Source organism: Cetorhinus maximus, chromosome 17 (genome assembly GCF_964194155.1).
Source record: "Cetorhinus maximus chromosome 17, sCetMax3.hap1.1, whole genome shotgun sequence".
NCBI lineage: Eukaryota > Metazoa > Chordata > Chondrichthyes > Lamniformes > Cetorhinidae > Cetorhinus > Cetorhinus maximus.
This window is the reverse complement of record NC_135895.1, coordinates 32,054,383-32,076,603: the sequence shown is the minus strand read 5'-3', so window position 1 is coordinate 32,076,603 and position 22,221 is coordinate 32,054,383. Positions and strand designations below refer to the sequence as shown.

At 42.3% G+C, this 22,221-nt stretch overlaps 1 long non-coding RNA gene across 2 annotated transcripts in view; it reads right to left on the bottom strand.

Annotated features, from left to right (window-relative positions):
* Positions 1–1,312: 1,312 nt before the first annotated feature.
* The window catches only part of LOC144692300 (uncharacterized), a 92,755-nt gene continuing 71,846 nt past the window's right edge, over positions 1,313–22,221 (bottom strand). Inside the window, exon 7 of one of the 2 annotated variants that reach the window (XR_013579300.1) lies at positions 1,313–2,142. This is a non-coding gene — a long non-coding RNA (uncharacterized LOC144692300). Of the gene's footprint in view, positions 2,143–10,860; positions 11,135–22,221 lie in introns of those variants that run through there. The other variant, XR_013579299.1, reaches the window with a different exon arrangement.

Sequence of the window (22,221 nt, the reverse complement as noted above, 5' to 3'; positions counted from 1 at the left end):
TCCAGTGACAGCAAAGTAACTAACTGACCTTAATAATCATTTTAATGGGGAGAATTTTCCCCCTGTCTGGGGGGTTGTGCAGGGGCGGGCAGGGGCGGGCGGGAGCGGGCGTGAACCCGATCGGGTCTGCACCGCCATTTTCTGTGGGCGGGCCAATTAAAGGGCGCGAAAGAGCGCAGAAATCTCCCTGAGTCACAGAGGTGCCTCAGGGAGATTAGTTTAAGGTTTAAAAATTTAAATAAAGAAAAGAAAGTATTTTAAGACATGTCCTCTCATGTGACAGTGTCACATGAACTGGGACGTGTCAAGGAACATTGATGAAAAAATTTATTTAATTTAATAAACCCTTCACGAAACCTCATCCCGCCCGTGGATGAGGTTCCATGAAAAATGCAAAGGCTGCCTGGGCTCTTTGCCTGCCCGCTAACCTTAAGATTGGACGGGCAGCTCAGTTTATTACTTTAATTGATATTTAAATGTCCTTAACAGGCCTTTGACAGCTCGGCACGCAGCTAACTCGGCTGCGCACCCGCTGAACTGAAAATCTAAATGACGCGCGGTGACGTTGGGACGCCTGCCCGACGTCACCCCACGTCACTTTACGCCGAAAATTCTGGCCAATGATTTTTCCGGAGAGTTCAATAACCCCGGCGGATATCCACAAAACCACGATCAGTGCGGGAAAACATGATTACTGCAGCACCAAAAAACATTTAAAGCTCAGCCTCACCTGAGCTGAAAACAGCGAAGGATTCAAGATTTATTTTGCCAGACCGATTTGGACAGATGGAAGGGCCAGACCAGACATAGAATTAGGCATTGTGGAGGAGGAGATTTTTAAGATAGAGAACTGCATCAGGATTAAATAATAAATTAGAGGCTGAGCAAGTTAATAAATTATTGTATTCAATTGTTGTAATTGCCAGCAATGTGACAGCCAGACAAGGCATTAGTGAATCATCTGACAAATATGATGAGGTCATACAATCCTTTGGCAGTTACTTTAACCTGCAGAGTAACAATATTTTGGAAAGAGCAAGGTTTAAAAGAAGAGTTGAAAAGCCTGGAGAACCTGTGGACACCTTCATCAATGACTTGTATCGGTTGGCTGAAGGCTGTGAATATGGTGATCTTAAGTCTGAGCTGGTACAAGATTACATAGTAGATGGTGTTATGACTCCAGCTGATGTTACGACTGGACAAGCCAGGTCCCAGGGTGGAATTTGGCCTGATAGATCCTAACTTTTATTTTTTGTTTAGGAACGTGGAGGGCAGCTATTGAACAGAGTCACAGGAGTCAGCTGATGAACTTTTAACCTATACCTTTACAGACATATTCAGATTCGTAAGGATTAAAAAAGCTATTTTATACTCTAATGTTCACAGTAAGCAGACAGTCCATGTAAACCAATAGGTGACCTGTGGTCAGGAACACCACACTCTGAAACCAAGTGACAGATGCCACCCCAAACAGATGCTATGGACCTCTCAACAACTCCCACCAGACGCTTGTCACGCTGTGAGCCAACCAGTCTCACTGAACTCCGTCTTTCACACGAGGGTTTCCAATCTCCACTTTCAAAGAACTTGCTTTGGAATATTCTCCCAGGCGATGCTTTCTTTCAGATGCCTTCCACAAGGCTTCACCTCACGGGTTTCGAATTCTCTTTCTGATGTTCCTCTCCCTGGATTGCCATGTGCATTTAAGCTTTGCCTTCCATGCACTCTCTCTTAAATACTCAGCCATGCCAACAGAATATCACTGCTTCACATGCCCATAGTAAAGAGTTATAGACATTCGGCTGCCTCCTTGGATTTTCTGGCTTCTCGCAAGCCTATTTTGCTTCAAGTCTGTAACCTGCAGCTTTCTCACTTTAAGCTTGGAGCCTTTCTCTGCTTCTCACTCTTAACTTCAGTTAACAGGACCTTTTCCAGATTCCTTGTCCTTTGGCTTAACATAAAGGACTTCTTGGGCCTTTCTCTTTTTCCTTTAGGACCTGCTCCCTGCAGTTCCCTCTCTCAGTAGACCACTGACAACTTGGTGCCTCCCTTGAGATCCAGAACTCACTTGACATTCATTGTTACTTTAACTTTAGAGCAACTCATCTAAGTTACTCGCAAAATACTGCGGATGCTGGAAATCTGAAATAAAATCATAAAATGCTTGAAAAACTCAGCAGGCCTGACAGCATCTGTGGCGAGAGAAACAGAGTTAACATTTTGAGTCTGTATGACCCTGAAGAAGTTCCCAATTTTAAATTAGACACAGAAGCAAGTGTGACAGTCCTTAAGTAGAGAACCATGCCTGACCAGCCTCTGGCAGCAGAAAACAGACACACCACTATATTGCCCAGGAGGGATCAGACTACCAGTTATAGGTATGCTTCTAGAACTGTTCCAATATGGGAACAAGCAGATACTGGAGACACTATATGTGATTCGCAATCAGGAATTTTATCTCCTGAGCTAAGATGCCTGTGTTGCTCTCAATCTCATCAAAATAGCGGAAGACATCAAGGAACAGACAGTCATTGAATATACCAAGTTGGAGACCCTCAAACCATCCAACAGCATTGATGACCTCGACTGGGACTTCAATCCAAAATTTTCGACACTCTTTGCTGAGGCAAATAATCCAGATTTTTTCCAAAGAGATGAAGATAAGATTCTTCAGCCTGAAGAGGAAATGGGCCAGCTGGAGTGCGACCATTACTCTTCATCACTTGGCGAATCTTCAGGGAGGATCGAAGTTGAAATCCAGATGACAGGAGATGCTGGTATAATCCTGCATTCATCTGTTAATATTGATCCCTTAGCAAGTGTATCCACACCAATCCATCCACCAGAACTGGTGGCCCATGGTGCAAATAATCAAATGTTTTCAGAACTAGAAACAAAACCGAATCAGATCTACATTAGGGGATACTGACCTTTCTACCACATCAAGGTTACTGGAATTGGAGAGACAGCAAGATGTTAATCAAATACCTTCCACACCTCAGAAGGCCACAATCCAGGATTCCCCAATGCTTCAGGAACCAGGGGCTACACAGAGTCATCGCTGTAAAGGCAGAGCATGGTGGATGAAATCATTAAAAAGAACTAGCGTCAATTCAGCGATGAAGGATAGGGGACATAGTCAATGTGAAGAAAGGGATAAATCCATGGTATCCAACCATGGAAGGGAAACTATTGATAAAGAAAAGTACAACAGCAAGGAGAGGTAGAAAAGGATCAAGTATTGAGGGCCACTGTGAACTTCAGAGCCACTGGCATGGGGTTTCCACCCACACAGTTGGAGGTGATCTCAGGTCCAATCATGTGACAAATGGAGGTCATGGTATCCCTGGAGAAGCGAAGCCTCCATCGGTATTGCACCTCAGACATATTGAGGTAGCTGCATCGCTGCCTGTAAACCCTGGCAGCAGGACAGTGGCTCTTCTGCGACCCCTTCTGCCTTGGACTACCTGCTGGCCCTGCACCCCTTGTGCCTGCGCCTCTCCTCCCACAGGTCGCTACCCTGAAAGCTGCATTGGGACACCTGGCCTCCTCTCCCTTCTGCCCCTCTCTTCCTCCTCAGAGGAGATGTCTCCAGCGGAGAGCACAATCCCCATTACCACAGTCACAGAAGGCTGTCTGATACCTGGATGGGTCCACATGGTCAAAATCCTCCAGGGGCCTTGAAGACGCCAATGATTCCTGAAATGAAGCCTAGAAATGCTAAGAATGAAGCTCAGAACTGAGATGAAGCCGTCAAGTTCAAATAAGCAACCAGCAGCAAACTATCTCCTAAACTCTTCACTACTCACAATGCTGCTGAACCTTTTTATCCCGCCTTTGGATGAGATTTTGCAAAATGTGGGCTGTCCGCCTGCCTGTTTTGCCTGTGCGATGAGCGCAAAATGGCATGGGCAACGTAAAATTGGCTTCAGTTGGGTTTTCAATGGGCTTAAGTGGCCTCTTAATTAATGACGGGTGCGGCTCCGATTCACGTGCACGCCCGTCAACCTGAAGATTGTGTGTGCGCGGGATGAAGGTGGGACACTCGCTCAACGTCTTTTCATGCTATTTTACGCCCGTAAGGTGTAAAATTCAGGCCATAGCTTTTAAGCATGACTGTTGGTTTCAGGCTGATTTTATGATCCTTGGGCCTACCGGTCAGATACACCACAGCCTGAAATTGTTATTCTTCATCACAGTCCAGTGACTTTGTTTATCTGTAAAAAAAAAACATCCTGCAGCTTTTAGTAGGCCACTTTAGTTCGAAAAGCCTTTTGGCCTTTGCGATGCATGCTAGTGGATTTGGTCAATTTCTGTATAAAGGCATATAACAAACAGCATTCTGTATTTGATTTAAATTATCAATGTTCCGGGGTTGGAAAGCATAGCAAGTCTCAAGCCCAAGTTTTGGTTCAAATAATATTATCATATCTTACATCTAACACACTCCAAATACTTGGAGTTCTTTCACACAAGCAAGGCATTTGGACAATACAAGTTCCTTCATATCTATGTGTATGTTTCTGTGTATGTATAGAAATATATATATTATATATCAACACATATATATAGATATGTATCTGCATGTGACTAACCAAGCAGGGGGGGTGAAGTGACTGGTTAGAGTGAGGCAGTTACTCTACGTGCTTCAACCACAATGGCCTGGTGAGTAGAACAGAAGCTTTAGGCATCAAACAGTGAATATTGTCATGCCAAGAAACAGGCTGTAAATTACAAGAACACTTGCATTGACTTTAGGGGTTTACTAGGGTGTGAGGCAATAGTACAAGTTGCAGCTCACAAAACAAACACAATTCACTATGGTGAAACTGAGGGGTATGATAAAAATAGGTTTCCTTTATATACAGGCAATTTAGATAAATCCACAGTTAACTTGTGATAGCAGCAGATTCACGATTAACCTGAAAGATAAAGGAACTCAGATGTTTTCTCCGCCACCCCCACCCCGCCCCCATCCTCATGTTTATAAGGAAAGATGTGTCTCCAATTGCTAAGTGGTAAACAGGGCTTATATAATATCTGTAAAAATACCAAAAAATCTTTGGAAGGAAGTGTGGAGCATATGTATGGAACAGCTTCTCCCATCAGCAACCTGCCAATACATAACAAGAAGATAATAATTTCAAGCTCCTGTTTTATCAGGGCCAGTAGTTTCAGTGTTGGCTGTATTAAGCAGACTGCAGCTGCATGTTCCTAACCACTTCCAGCTTGATTTAATTTCCTCAGCAGCACCCACTGTTGCTGCTGCCACTCCAGCTGAGTTGAAGGGTGGTGAGGTCAGCTGTTGCACTAAGCTGATTATTAAAGAGTGAAAATAATTTTCAAAGATAGAACACGATGAAGAGCTAGGGGCTCTATTCATAACCGAAACCATTACATATGTGGGAGTGAGAGAGAGGGATAGTGGTGCGGTTCGAGTGAACAAGAGGGGGATTGAACCTCCATTAGGTACAGCATGTAACTAAATTATCAACTGCTTATGAAGAACAGCGTAATGATTTTATTACACAAAATTCCCCACTGCTTGGAAAAAAGTCAAAAAAAGCTGTTTTATTTTCACGCAATTGTTATTTACAGCAAAGCTACAAGTGAGCATTGAGTGTGTCATCTAGTGCTGCATTATTATTTTAACAATTAAAGTAAAATGAGATGTAAGTACTGACTTTTCCATTAAGCCTTGTTTTTAAGCCATGTGAGAGTTGTTATGACAGTCTCCAAAAGGAGAAGCCAGATACCAGAGTACATTGAATATAATAAAAGCAAAATACAGCGGCTGCTGGGAATCTGAAATAAAAACAGAAAATGCTGGAAATACTCAGCAGATCTGGTAACATCTGTGGAGGGAGAAACAGAGTTAATGTTTGAGTTGATTATGGCGCTTCTTCAGTGGGTGCCAGGGTGTGGATTCCCTGTTGGGGAACAGATTTCTACCATTGGTGCCACCGTGTGGTTTTGGTGAAAATTCCTAATTCCTATATTTGTAGATATCTTTCCTAGCTTCTACTGTCACTATCTTATATTCCATCAAAACTCACTGATATAAAGGTAATCCTTACTTGTGTAAGCATGAGAACATACTTAATTCCCAGGCTATTGGTGTTAGAAATGCAATATCGCAGAATCGTAATCCAATGCTGAAGGGCAGAATTTAATCCAGCCAACAGGGGTCTCACCCACTGGCTGGAGAGCTGGCAAGAGCCCCGCATTGCTTCCTCTGGGGAAGGCGGGCCATATTAAGTGCCAGTTAGGGATTGAAGTGGCCAGTGGCAGGCCTTCCAGAGCTGCCAGCCAGTCAGAGACTGGCAGCTGCTCATGCCATCTGCACCCAACACAGGTCTAGGATCAGTGAGGGATCCAGGCTATGGGTGAATGAGGGCAGGATGGGGGTCATGGGGATGAGGTCACTGGCGGGGGTTATGGGGGCGTGGCTCTCAGCGAGCTTCACCCACCCCCTCCCCACCCTGTCCTGATGCTGGATCCCTCGATCAGGTACTGAGTGCCTTGAACCACCACCGCCACCCATCTCCTCCCCCACCCCACCCCACCTCCACCCCCCCCCCCCCCCCCCCCCCACCCAGAGCCCGCAAGTAACCTCAACAGGGTTTACTCTTCAGGCTTTCTGTGTGGTGACTGTTCTGCCTGCAGCTAGTTGAATGCCAGTGGAGGTGGCATGAGACCCTCAAGTTGGCATCAATTGCCCACTTAAGGGCCCCAGTTGGCCTCAGGGCATGAAGACTGTCCATGTGGCACCCTCTTGCCCACTAAATGATTCCCCGCCCCCAAACACATTTCGGGGGAGGGTATTTAATCCTGCTGTAGTTCTCAAACTAATTTGACTTTCTGCAAAATAGTGCAAGCCTTACATTGCTGCTTTGAGAAAATGGAACTGGTAGAATGACATGCTAATTTGTCTGAATAATGCTAAATCTAGGCTTTTTTTAGATAGCAGTGTTTCACAAGAAAAATCTGCTCTTTTCACTGGAATTGGAAGTAGTCAATCAATCAAACCAGTTGTAGGGCAGGATTAGTGATTGTCAACCAATTAGATTGGTCTGAGGGTTGACGTTGTGGTAGCCAACCAGATCAGTTGGAGGGCAGATTTAATGGTTGTCAACAAACAGATTCAACTCAAGAGTGACAACAAGGGTGGCCACTGGGAAGTGGAATAAAATCTTCTCTGAGATTAGGATTAAGAAAATGGATTGAGCATACTCTGCATCTAACTTCTGTACGGGATCTTTACTCTGTGCCGAACCCACACTAGGTATGCTTGATGGTGATACTAGGAATAAATTGTAGTAAAATATTCCTTTCTCCAACTGAGGTCCCTTCGCCTCAAATAAAATTAAAATAAGCTATCACTACAAAGCACACAGAAAGAAAGGGATATAGCATTTATTAAAATTTAAAAGAAGCAACAATTTGGATTCTATGTAAAGAAAAACTTTATTGAATCTATAATTTGACATTCATTTCAACTTGTCAAGGAATTATTTAACATTATACAACCAGGCTCCCTGGTGAAAACATTTGTGTGGCCCTCAGGCAAATCTATTATCAGATTTGAAGTGAATGTAAAGACCAAAGGTTATATTATTCCTTAGTAATGGATTTACCCAAATAGTACTTAAAATTGCACTTCAGCCAATCAGCTCAACTCTGCTGCGAGCCAGCCGAATTTTCATCATTGACCCCTCTTGCTTTCATGGAAGATTGCTAGTGCTATCAGCACCCTCTAAAGGCAGTCTGCCTCGAGAAGGGAGGAAGGCTCTGCACTGCTGTAGTTCTGTGTCTGTAACCATGTTATGCTGGAATGTTACATAATCTCTAAGACTGATGTTTCTTCAGGGCAGCAAGCCCAAGCATTTAACAACTCTTCTTGATAGTAACTGCCTGCAAATTGGTAAAGGAGGAGTCAGCTTTTTTGGCACAGTGGGGAGAAATGAAAGCAAAGGGTACAGCACGATTCAATACCATAAAATTGGTGGCTGTGGCAGCGAGTAATTCTTGCACAGCCACTCCGCGTTGGAAGAAGTTTATTACCACTCCACTTCTAGCCCTTGTTGCATAAAATGCAGGAACTCATCACCTACATGCAGGAGGTGCAATAATGGCCCCACATCTTCTTCCTTCACCTGGAAGTGCCCCTTTACTCACAAGCGAATGTGGAAGGAAGCAGTTTAACTCACACAGTGGGCAAAATTTAATGCCCCCACGGGCGAGCTCAGAGGTGGGAAGGGCTATGTGACCAAGCAGGGCAATGCAAGATGGAGGTCCTGGCACCCTCCCACCTCTCTCTGATCAAGTCCAGGGCAAGATGGCTTGGGGGCAGCCTTGTCGCCCGAAGGCCAATTGAGGCCTTTAAGTGGCAACTTAGGGCCTTGGTGGGTGAGGAACTTATTATCCCGGGAGGCTGCCTGTTGGATTTTTCAATGGATTACTAGGGTTCCCTCACTCATGGGCACACTGTACCCAATTGGGGGACTTGGCAGCGGGAAGGGGAGCATGCCCCCCGCCACCCCAGAAAGCCAACACTGCTTCCCTTGCCCCTGCCTCACCAGTGTCCCCCACCCAGAGACCTCCATCCTTACAACACTCATCTCGATCACGGTAGACCCCACTGTAGTACTGGCAGTGGCTGTGGCACCAGAGGTATTGAAGATTTGCCAGCCTTTGATTGGCTGGTAGCTCCTGGGGGTGGGACTTCTGCCCTATTGGGTGTTTAATTGAACTGGAAGCCTGACATTGCCTAGGTAAGTGCCTGATTGGAATGAAATAGCATTGAGTCTCCTGAAGAAAAGCGACTAGGGGCTTCGCCCACATTAAATTCTGGCCAGTCAGTATTGTTAAAAGGATGTGTTTATTTTAAACAAAAAACAGAAACAAAAAGGTAACCATTTTTAATTTTCCTTTTCTGGCAGGATTTTTTTAAAAAACCCCAATAAACTGTAATTTTAATAAGACAACAGGGGACTACTAGCTATCCATAATACACAACTTGCATTTCACCAAATGGGATGTAAAGGGAACAGGCACTCAACTCCCATCTGCACCCCCCACCATAGGAGTGTGAAAGACCCCACGTCCCGTCGGCTTTCACACTACCTTGAAACTCCTCAAAAGTTTCTAAGATGAGACATCAACAATTACCTATTCTATAACACAATGACTACAGCAGACATGATAATCAAATTCCTCTGGAATATACAGCCAGCAAGGTTTTTTAAGAACTGTTTACCGAGGCAGAGAGCTGAGATTGGAAGAGTATACTGAAATGCAGCCATGTCTTTCTCTCATAAATATTGTGCACAGATTGCAGAGTAACCATCCAGAGAAGAGAAAATCCGCTGCAAATGAAGATCTTTTGAGGATAAATCATGGAAATCTGTTCTGTACAGCTACACCTAGGAAGACAAATGTACAAAATGGCCACAATGTGGAATCACTGCATCAAGGGCAGCCAAAGGGAAGTTAACTGTATATTTCTTTGATTGTTTGTCTTCTTCATAAACTGAAAAAAAATCTTTCAGTCTATTCAGGTATTCTACCACCTGTACTGGTGTATAGGTGGGGCCCAAGGAATGGGTGTGACGCATGAATGAGGGTTACGATTTACTTAGTTTTTATTTATTTAGGGAGTAGGCTCAATAAACTTACCTTGTTCTTTGATTTAAACTCAGGAAACCTGCCTGACTAATTCTTTATAATCTGAAAGCGTATATAGTGGAACTCCTGCAGTATTGGCAAAGCACATCCTCCCTAAATTCACAACTAAACCCTATTACAGCCAGACCTGGAGTGGTAAATTAGGGAAGTCAATTTTTACCCCTCCCTCATGTGGTCGTAACAGTATTTTAGTATCATCACACCCAGGAAATGAGATGCATTCCATGTGAATCTATGCAGTGAGCCTTAATTTTTTCCTACATTTTTTTAAAGGGGAAATGGCCTACATCCAAACAAATCAATCCTCCTGATTTCTGCTGCAAATCATCAACTGGCCACTTTAGAACATCCTACCATTTTAAGAGAAGTGGAAGCTAAGATTCAAGGGCATCTGAAGCTGGGCTGCAAGGAATGTATGGCGGACTTAAACAGTACGACCATTGTTCAGATTTGTTTTAAATGAAATGTTTTTGTCACTGATGGAACAGGTACCAAATGATTTGGGAAAAGTGCTGGAATATCTATGTGAAATAATAATGAATAATCCCCAAATGGAAAGCCTTTCTGCTGTGGAGCAGATGATACCCACATTCTAGGAATGTGAGTGTCACTGGCCATTCCTGATTGTTCATTCAAAAGGTGGTACAGAGCCTTTTTGGACCGCTGCAGTCCATCTGGTGTAGGTACACCCACAGTGCTCTTAGGGATGGAGCTCCATGATTTTGACCCAGCGACAGGGAAGGAATGGCGAAATGTTTCCAAGTCACAATGGTGCGTGGCTTGAAGGGGAACTTGCAGGTGGTGATGTTCTCAAGCATCTGCTGCCCTTGTCCTTCTAGGTGGTAGAGGCTGTGGGTTTAGAAGGTGCTGTCGAATGAGCCCTGGTGAGTTGCTTGGTATCTTGTAGATACAAAGCTGCCATGGTGTGCTGGTGGTGGAGGGAGTGACTGTTTAAGGTGATGGATGAAGTGTCAGTCAAGTGGGTTGCTTTGGGTGGAATCATCCCAGATTTGCATTAAGTGCAGTAGCAGGCAGGAAAAAGGATGTTTTACCTGCCGGCCGCAATGGCGGCTTTTCACACTATTATCATCCCATTCCCACCTCAATAGTTATGTTCCCAGAAAACACACTGGGTTGCTGGTGGGGCAGCCTCTGATTCACCCACCCCGCTGTCACCTCAGGCCTTCAGTAAACTGGGCGCCATATTTAAAGGCCACCCCTGCACAGAGCTAGCACTCTTCAAAGGATAGGAAGTTGCCAGGAACTGATGGCTGCTAAAGGGAGAAAAAATGCTTTCCCTAGATTTAGCGACACCTCCCTCGAGTGCCAGCTGGATGCAATGGAAACCTGCGATGATATCCTCTATCCCCGCTCTGGGAGAAGGCCAACAAGCAAGGTCACCAATCCAGCATGGGAGGCGGTGACAGCGGTGATCAGCACCAATGCCCTGCAAAAGAGAACAGCTATCCAGTGCAGGGAGAGGATGAATGGTCTCATCCATTCCTCCAGGGTAAATCACTCTTCTCACCACTCTCAACTCACACACTCACAAGCCCATCACACATCCACAGGGATCTCACACCTCAAGGGGCAACACCACTAACTCTCACACGCACCCTCACATCTCTAGCTGGCTCATATGCTCTAGTGCTCGTGCCCTCCTCCTGTCCATGGTTCCGCTCACCACACAAACATTCCACGCAGTGCCATACATCCTGCTCAAACTCTCACCATCTGTTTTCATGCAGGAGAAACTGGCTCACATCAGCAGGGAGAGGTCCCTGACCAGGGGTGAAGTGGCCCACATTAGGCCCCTGACTCACTTTGAGGAGCGTGCCATCACGTGCTCTCATTTGTCTCAGACACAAGTTAACAATCGCTTAAATGAACCAAATTTATTGGTGCATGCAGAAGGTCATGGGACAGCTCTGGCCTTGACCCCTGATTACATCAGCATAGATTTGCCTGGTCTTTCTGCACACTCAGCAACTCCCAGATCAAATCACCAGTTATATAACAGGGAATAACGAAGTCAGAAAATTATCCAGCAGTATCTCTTCTTCAGAAAGCACTTATTCAAGAGTCACCATTAACATAATTATTCTCCTTGTAGAAAACATATTGGAAAAACACTGCTGCCATTGTGTAGTAAATTGTCATATATCACAAGGGACAGAGACAGTGCTCCTCCAAATATCCAGAAAAATGGGTTCTTAATGAAGCCAGTGACAGGCAACTCCTGGATTCTGTTGACTTGAGAACACTTAAAGCTAATCCTTGAACTATATTGCCAACTTTAAACCTTCAGCACTTCGGAGTACATTAAATGTTAAATCAATCTGAGGTATAATTTCATGACACTCTTGGTGGAAGCCTTGACTGTTGACCTTAATTTTCAGTTGTATGAAAATCCTCTGAAGTATGAACCTATCTCCAGCATGTGCTGCTGATAAGCAGAGTTCCTCACAAGCAGTCTGATTTTGGAAAATGATCTGCCTTGCATTCATTTTATAATGTTTAAAATCCTCAATATATATCTTCAATCTTATTTATATATATGCTTCCTCCTCTTAGTGATTGTTTCACTAATGATATCATGAGCTAAGCTTCAGGTCGACGGGTGTTTTGTGACTGAAAGGTTGTTTGCAGTCGGGTTCCAAAGGGCTCAGTGCTGAATCCCTTGTCTTTTGTGGTATACAGAAATGATTTAGCCTTAAGTATAAGGGACAGGATTAAAAAGTTGGCAGATGATACAAAAATTGGCTGTGTGGTTGATGGTGAGGAAGAAAGCTGTAGAATTAAGGAAGATATCAATGGATTAACCAGGTAGGCAAAAAAAAAAAGGTAGCAATGGAATTCAATCCAGAGAGGTATAAAGTAATGCACTTGGGGAGAGCAAACAAGGCAATTGAATACACAATAAATGGTAGGACATTGAGAAGGGTAGAGGAGCAGAAGAATCTTGGAATGGGTGCTCACTAATCCATATAGCATGACAAGTAGGTATGGTGGTTAAGAAAGTTACTTTGCTTTATTGACCGAGGCATAGAACATGAGTGCACCGAGGTAATGCTAGAACTTTATAAAACCCTAGTAAGACCCTTCACAGCAAGGGTACTGTGTACAATTGTGGTCACATTACAGGGTGTGATTGCACTAGAGAGGGTACAGAGAAGATTTAGGAGGATGTTGCCAGGGCTCAAAAAAATTAGCTATGAGGAAAAATTGGATAGGCTGGGGTTGTTTTCTTTGAAATAGAGGAGGCTAAGGGGAGATTGAACAGAAGTATGCAAAATGAGGGACCTTGACAGAGTGGATATGGAAGGACCTATTTCCATTAGCAGAGAGGTCACCAGGGGGCATAGATTTAAAGTAATTGGCAGAAGGATTAAAGGGGAGTTGAGGAGAAATGGTTTTAACCAGAGAGTAGAGGGGCTCTGGAACTGACTGCCTGAAAGGGTGGTAGAGGCAGAAAGCCTTATCTCATTATAAAATGTGTTATGCATGGATATGCATTAGAAGTACCATAACCTACGAGGCTTAATAGGACTTTTTTCAACCAGCAGAGAAATGATGGGCTGATTGGCCTCCTTCCCTGCTGTGATTTTCTATAATTCTATAGCCAAGCTCCTCACATTATCCAATGATATCCTCAGAAGAACCATTAATATGAGTAAAATAGGACAGCAAAATCATTTTTACCAATGAAATATAAGATGAAGATGTAGAATTTTGTCCATTTGAACACTGGCTCATTAGGTAACTCATTGGCTCTTAGAAGTTTCAAAAATCTGACTTTTGTCGTTACTACCTTAGATTTGAAATTGACCTTACAATTATGCCAATATCACATTTAATGAACATGCCAGATCCTAAATGAGCAAACTGTTAATTAAAGAACGAGATTCTTTTTAAATGATATCCCTTTCTCCTCATCAATGTTTGCCTATTTAAAAGAACACTAATTAATCTTTCAATGTAATTCATTGACACTTTGGAACCTCCTGAGGATATGATAAGGTGCTATGTATAAATGGAAGTCTTTTTATCATGGTTTTCTCATCACATTCAAATGAGATGGTGGGCAGGTGCTCACTATGCAAGGGCTGCTATGTGGGTAACTCTCCCTCCCTGTGTGGGGAATGTTTATCTTCCAATACTTTCCTTACCATGTGAGGAATTACATGTGCTAATCTATATCTCTCTGCTTTACTGTGTACAAATTCAGATCCCTAGTGTACACTGTTGTTCCTGTACTAGGTACATTTTAGAACCACGCCTCATGTTATTATCCTGGGTATCTTTGAAAGAAAGTACAATTAAGATGTAATTCTATATGGGAAAACTACAGGCTTGATTTGGGGAGGAAACTGTGGCATAGTGGTATTTTCACTGGACTGATATTCTAGAGACCTAGGGTAACACTCTGAGGACCTGGGTTCAAATCCTACCATAGCAGATAGCAAAATTTGAATCCAATAAAAATATGGAATTAAAAGTCTCATGATGACCATGAAACTATTGTTGAAGAAACCCATCTGGTTCACTGCTGTCCTTACCTGGTGTGGCCTACATGTGACTCCACACTCACAGTGAGCCTCTGAAAAAAGGGCAATTTAGGGATGGGCAATAAATGCTGGCCTAGCCAGCAATGCCCACATCCAATGAATGAATAAAAATATAAATCAAGGATTTTAAATGTAAATTGCATGCAATATCTACTGAGTCTTTTTGGAGAGTAATTCAGTTACAGGATTCAACGAGTATTTTGGGATATTGTTGTAGTCGGTAGAAGTATTTCCATACTTACAAATCACAAAGAATGGTTTACTAAAAGATCAAAGACCAAATGCTTCCTCCATTAATTTGAGTCTGTGTTATTCTTCCTTCGGTTATTTTCCAAGAAGGGAGATCGAGCCGTGCTTGAATTTCAGGTAGACAAAGAGGAACAACTCCTGTTCCTGCTGAACTGAGCCAGTGCAGTCTATATCAACTGTTATCAGCTCAGTAGGCACAGAAGGTTGAGCCCGATTCTTCCAGTTGTTGATAGTGTTTCAGTCAGTAACCTGGATAATTCAAGCAACACTTACAAAGAAAGTTCGACAGCGTTTTCCTAACCCACTACCTCTACTGCCTAGAAGCACAAGGGCAGCAGGCGCAAGGGAACACCACCACCTCCAAGTTCTCCATCGAGTCATACACTACCCTGATTTGGAAATATATCACTCTTCCTTCTTCGTCACTGGGTGAAAATCATGGAACTCCCTCAATACCAGCACCGTGGGTGAACCTACACCACATGTACTGCAATGGTTCAAAAAGGTGGCTCACTACTACTTTCTGACGGGCAATTAGGAATGGGCAATAAATGCTGGCCTTGCCAGGAATGCACACATCCAATGAACAAATAAAACAAAGTTCTCTGTAGCACTGCAACCAGAGTTGCTAGGTCCTTTTTTATGGCCAACACCAAAACAACATCGCTGTTGACAGCTGGTGGGCTTAGTGGGGTGGAATAACTTGGATTAGAAAAATATATTTTGTGGATACAGGGGTGGGCCAGGGCTCTACAGTAACATTGTTCAGATCATTAGGTGCTTTACATTTATTGCATGTGTTATAATAGTGCTGCATTATTCTGTGTTGGCTGTTCAGGACTAAATTGTGGTGCAGTTTCTGGAGTGCATCATGCAACATCCGCATGGTTCTTCTCTTCATCTACCACTTATGCTGTTTCTGTGCCTGTGTGTGCACTAATAAGAAATTAACTTGGAGGGTAATTATCTAATTTTGCTAACTGGAACGCAGAGCATAAGCAATTTACTGTTAGCTGTATACAGCGGAGCACCCAATGTGTGGAGAAAACATTTCCTGTGATATTGGTTTTGGGGTGGGTCATATCAGGAGGCACTGGGGACACATCCAAGAAAGAATACCAGTGTAAAGCCAGTTTAACAAGTTCTCCTTAATGGAAATCAACATTAAATATACTTAAGCTTATTACTTCAATCCGTCATGCAATAGGTTTGGCAACCATATTTAAGAACGGTCTAATGCCGTTCACATTCAGTACTAAGTCATTACTTGTCCATGTTCCCTTCACTATCATTAAAGAATAGCTAGTCCTTATTTCTAACCCAGAAGTGTTTTGAAAAAAGCGCAAGGTTAAGGAATAGTTTATTTCAAAATGAAGAAAGTGGAGAAGTTACAGTTGGAAGTATTTTTGCTGTGGTGGACAATTGTATGAAAGACTAATAAAAACCAATGAATAAACAATAAATGTATACGTTCCTTTGTAATATTTAATGCTATTTCACACATTGGATTAATATATAAATATAGTGATGCTGAGTTGTAATATTCGTAATTTTTATACAATCCAATATATAGCATTTTAATAAAAGATAGAATACACTGTATGTTGCTACTGAGAGGACCATTTTAAAAATAATTATGTTTTTTTTTAAAACCTTAAACAGTTTCTGTTATCTAGCTAATTCTGTCCACCTCTACGCCAACCTAAATAACACACCAGCCTAAAATTGACACAATGCTATAATATTTTACATTTATATCTAATTTCTATGTCTGCTATTTAAACAGAGAAGTTAACCCGTAACATAATCATTTTGCAAGCTAATTTTTGGGCTATTTATCTCACAGTGGCTGCCTTTTTTATTATTTGTTCATGGGACAAAATGCCAGCATTTATTGCCCATCCTTAATTGCCCTTGAGAAAATGGTGCTGAGCTGCCTTCTTGAACCGTTGCAGTCCATGTGGTGTAAGTGCACCCACAATGCCCCATGGGAGGGAGCTTCAGGATTTTGACCCGGTGACAGTGAAATGGATTAAGTTTCAGATATACTAGAATTTAACTGACAGATTTTTTGTAGTACAATTGAGCATAATGCACCTATCAGCAATCTTACCAACAGGGGTGTACTAGATTTCATTTGGCAAAGTCCCATTTGCTTATTTATTTCTTAGGAAAATTCTTGTGTTTATCAACACAACATGAACTGTGAGGAATGGACTCTTTCTTGCTTTTGTTAGGGATGAAGATGTTTTTCATTTACTGACAAAAATTATTTTAGTTTAAGAACAAATCTCCTATGTTAACAAGAAGTGTGACATAATCTCCCTGTGATGAGAGACAGTTCACATTAATAACTGTTCTCAGTGGCTACAATTCCCTCTTGAAAAGTCTGATTCCTCTGACTATGAATTGAGAAAAATGGATTCGTGTAGGGAACTAGATATAAGAGGTTTGTAGCTTACAGTTTACGGAGGGACAATATTCAGTTGAATTGCCAGGTAGCACTAAATGTTATTAAGTGCTATAACTATTAAATCTGCACATTTGCTGGGGTCTGTCAATCATCTTTTGTTCCTGTGTTTTCAGTAGTTAGAAATTTATTATATTTAATATTCATACAATTCAAACACAACACAGCACACACAGAGATAAAAACAAATTACAGAAGCTGTCTTAAAGTATTTTTCAGAGGTATGCTGTCCATTATGAAATCAAAAAATCTCTTATTACAGTTATAAATAAATTACAGCTCGTGCAACCTCTAAGGGCCCAGTGTGAGTCTACACAATGCCTGCCATCCTATCAATCAAAGGACACTTATAGGACCCCAGGGATAATGTGCTGTGCTAAATGCAAGTCAAAGGAGGCTCCAGTGCTTCTGAATGATTCTTCCTTTGGGTGAAACTCAGGTGAAATATGCTCTATACTCTTTAGTTGGAGTGGTCAGCAGGACGTGGGCAGATACAACCTGTCTCCAATTACATTAACAAGTTCCATTCCACTGCTACCATGATTGAAAGCTATCCATGAACATAAAATGGCCACACCTTGCCTCTAAACAACATTTTGAAAACATAAACCTAGAAAGAACAAAGGAAGGTATTACTTCACCTTCATAAATAATTCAGATCATGTGGGGACATTTTTGTGTTCATCAAAGTTGGGATGTGAACTCTGAGAAAAGGGCCCCTTTCCCACTTTCAGTTGGGATCCCAGAGAATTTAATTTGTTTTGCATTTAAATTACTGGCAAAAAAAAGGTCTAAAAAGAAACTCCAATCTTTTCTGAAACAGCAGAAGCAAGCAGCGCAACAAGTCTACTGGTGACAAAAGGCTGTTGTACCCAAAGAAAACAAGCCATACCCAAGTGCGATTCAAGTGAACTCCATTTACTAGGAAGCTCAGAACTATTAGCCATGAACATGACATTTTGTTTGCCTCCTTCACTTTTTCAAACATAAGCAAATAGCTCCAAGAAAACATTGTCCTTACGAGGAAGAATTCAAGCTTTAAAAAAGATCAGTAGGGGATGATATTTCTGAGCAATTAAGGCTTCCCAAAGTATGGATAGTTATGAGCTATGGATACAAGATTACTTGGAAGTTAGTTTGATCAGCTCAAACATGTTTCAATTAGGTTCCATACAGCTGTCAAAGAGAGGAGCTTGTGTTGGTTAGGACTCAGTTCAAACTTGGTCCCAGATATGAAAGAGTAGTGTACTGACAGGCTTGCATGGAGCAAGAACACCAGTGGGGGTCTGTTGGGTGGAGTGCCCTGTTTGTGCTGTAAATACCTAGTAATTGTAAAAATTAAATATGAGGATAATTAAACTTTTCAAATAAAAAAAATACAGTTGTGAGTTGAAACCCAGCTCTCTCCTTTGCCTGGATTCACCGATTGAAGGTTTATTCTTAGCAGAGCCAGAAATGGAACATTCCTATAATACCAAACATTGTTATCCTGAGGGATCTCAGTACTGAAAGAGTTGTAAAGTATATTTATAATACAATATAATGCAATCTACTGTTTACATGGTGATGCACATTCAGGTAACAGTTCTCTGTGAGTGAAAAGCTGTTTCAGGTAAGTCCTATTTTCAGAACAGTACAAGCTTTTAAAATGTTTTATGGCACCAAATGGTGTGTGAGCATGGTTCATTCTCTCTTCACTCATTTTTTTCCATACATTTAGCCCATCCCTGCTCTACTTGGTACCTGTGTAAATAGTTAAGGAGAAATTTTCCAGACTCTTTGGAGCCAGATCCAATGGAATGTGAATGTTTTTTAAGAGATATTTTACAATGTTTCCCAGGAATAAAAATGAAACACAATTTAAAGGTGTCTGGACTTTATAAGACTAAGTCCTGCTCTCATTTTGCCTTGTCATTCCACCTGTGCTGTAGTTAATTGTTCTCCCATCAGTTGTACTCCAATTTCATATCAATGACTATTTCTGCTGATTCTAAAACCTCGACCACTCATTTGCTGATGATTCACCCCCTGAAACATTCTTCTGATCGCATTACTTCAGTAATCATAAGAAACAGTTATCTTCTCTTAAATTTGATGATTCCACTATTTTTTTTTGGTCTTTTGTTATTCTCTTTTGATGTCAAGTGGAACTTCTACACTTCTCTGTTGCTAAAGCTGCCTTCCAGGTACTTGGTTCCTCCTTTCAACCCAAATACTTATTTTCCCCACCATGCTTCTTAATGCTTTATAAAACCCACATCCACTCAACACTGTTCCCATATGCTGGGAGGTTCTTCTAACACCTCTTGTACAGTCCTGGGTCAGATACAAAAAAAGTTGATGATCTGACAACTGATCCCTCATTCACCTCTATCCTGCAAACTCACTCCTCATTACAAATCCCCTCCACCTCATTGCTACTTCTTTGTCAGTGATGCTCCAAACTTTCTTCCCTCGTTACTGATTAGCTCCAAATTTAGCATGTCCTCCCAACATTTAGTACGCTAACTATGTTGAAATTCATTGAATCTTACTTCAATTAGTTCTTTTACAGGACTTCAACACTGTGGAATTCTTCACCTCACGCAGACTCCCCTTCCTTCTGTAAAACTGAGCATTCAAGATACAAGTTTGGCTCCTCTCGATCGTCACTTGCTGATTTATGTTCTTTTATTTGGTGATATTCTACACAATGGGCCAGATTTTTCTGTGGGCTTTGGGATCCTGAAGTTGGAAGGGTGTCCTAAGCCCGCACTTGCTGGCATCTCCCTCAATGGAGCAATCTTCCCAGAGGAGGACATCTAATTGGCCGCCTCTGTGTTCACTGTCCTATTCAGGCCCTTGATGCTGCAGGCCCAATCAGAGGGCTGGCAGTTCTACCAGGCGAGGTAGATCAGGGATTGCAGGAGGCCTGTATGCATATAAAATATGAGGGCTGAAGCTGTTAGGCCCTTCAGAGCGGAGGGAAACCCCACTCATGATGAATTGCTTGGGCCTTTCCTTCCCGCAGCCTCATCGCTGGGTTATGGAGCCTTCAGCTCCGATGACCCCCCAGCCTGCTGCAAGAATACCGGCTTCATTGTGGCTTCCGCACATGGTAGGGGTGCCACTCCACTGCTGGCAAAAGGCCGGCTTGGCCACATAATCGCTCCTAATTGGGGCTTTAATGATGTTAATTAGCTGTCACTGAACCTAATACCAGTCTGCTCCAAGAAAGATCCCAGCGGCGCAAATAGATCAGGGAGCTGTCCCAAAGCAGTTCCCCCCATTTTCCTGGCCTGCACCCCCACCTCCAAGCCCCCTACCATCCAACTAAGAAAATCCGACCCCCTGAGTCTTGGCCCTTCACTTAGGATTCTCGGTTAAATAATGACATGCATTTATTTCTCAGTCTTATACAAAATATTATAAGAATTACCTCAGTAATCTGTCACCTCTTCGCCTCCACATACAATTTAATTCACATCCCAGCCACATAACTGAATTTTCAAGTGGCATTATGTTTTTACTCTGTTGATAAATTATTTCAGTTATTGACTGCTGATACAAATAAAAGATTGACAATTAAATGATTCTACTTATTGACTTACCACACATAATCGATAGGAAGGAAATGAATGCAGTGATGGGAGCGGAGGGAGGTGTGGCATTGATGTTTCTATATTTCCCTTGCACAGGAACATAGGACTGTCTCCATGACATGAGTTTGAATCCAGGCAAACTGATTCTTCTCCTGCTGTCGTTCATAAGAGTTCCAAAATTTGGAATAGTCACAACTTGCACCACTCCACAACATGGGAAATAAATGTTGAGGAACAATTCACAGCAGGGCAGTATGATATCAAGAAAACACATGAGTAAATGGGTGACCTTAATCTGATCAAACGCTGTTGAAATCTTTGGAGAGGTGGTATCTGAGAAAATAAAAAGTATTGGATGTTTGGATATTGACCCAAGATCCTCACTTATGTCTCCCTTGATCTAGCATGCGGTTTTAATCATCTTACGGAACTCAAGTCTTCTGGAAACATTGCACTGGATCACACAACACAAGAAAGATAATTAGCACTAGCAAGACCTGTGAACCGACTGACATAAACCTGCACTGACATCTGAACCGCAAATCGTCGTCTGGAAATCTCTTGAGTTTGACCCCCTGAGGTGCGGAACTTAGCCACTGTGAACATGAAGGCATTCAAAGATCTGTTCACAGAGTTAGCTAAGTCCTTCACCGCACAGGGCTCAGAGACAAAATCCCTCCTCCAGGCTCCCTTAGTGTCTCCATGTAGCCATGCACTTCATAATCTGAAACAGCTGATGCTGAGCAGCAAGAAGCCCTTGCACGCTAAGGACGCAGGCATGAATTAACTCCTCATATCAATACACGAGTCAGAACTTTCATTGTTTTCAATGAAATCTAACACCTAATAATGGGACCAAACACATTCTCTGTAAATTTTCTTAACGAGGAAGGAAGAGCAACTGAACATTTTTGAGCATTTTATTTTGCAATGATTTGGAGGGGGTAATTTTACTGATTGGAAAATTATGAGCAATGCACATCCAAGTTGTATTGGCAGTGGGTGAGACTCCTGACCCTCAAAATGGATTGGTAGAATTACCCTCATAATGTTCTCCCAGTGTGTTAACAGTTTCTTCAAGTTGAGTGATATTATTGTGCTGACTAGTTTTCAGACAACATCAGACCCTAGGACAACTGAGGAACAATTGGCTCTGCAAATAGCCCTTTAACATCAACATATTATTCTCCCTAAAAAATTAATTTTGTTAAAAGATGAACTTAAGAATAAAAGCTTTCTCAACAAAACTCTTTGTGACACTAGCGTAGCGATAATGTAAAATGTGCAATATTAGCCACCTGTTAAAACACCTCTCCTGATTTTCAGTTCCATTGACTCCAATAGATGTTTACTGAGTGGTCAAGTTGATATCATATGCTTTACACTAATATCTAAAGTCAAAATGATTCCCCTTGCCTGCTCCCAGCCTTCCGAAAGATGTCATACAGGTCAAAGAAACTCTTAATGTGTGACAAACAGGAGCTGCTATGTTATATCACGCTACCATCAGAGTGGAAGATGATAAACTAGACGGATCCTGATCTTTTCTCCTCTACCTGGATGGGGTTCATCATTCTCACTTGTTCCCAATGGCAAATTTTCTTCTAGGAATGGTCGGTAATAGCTGGTGACAGGTTGGTAATCCCTGGCAATGTGATTTTACATT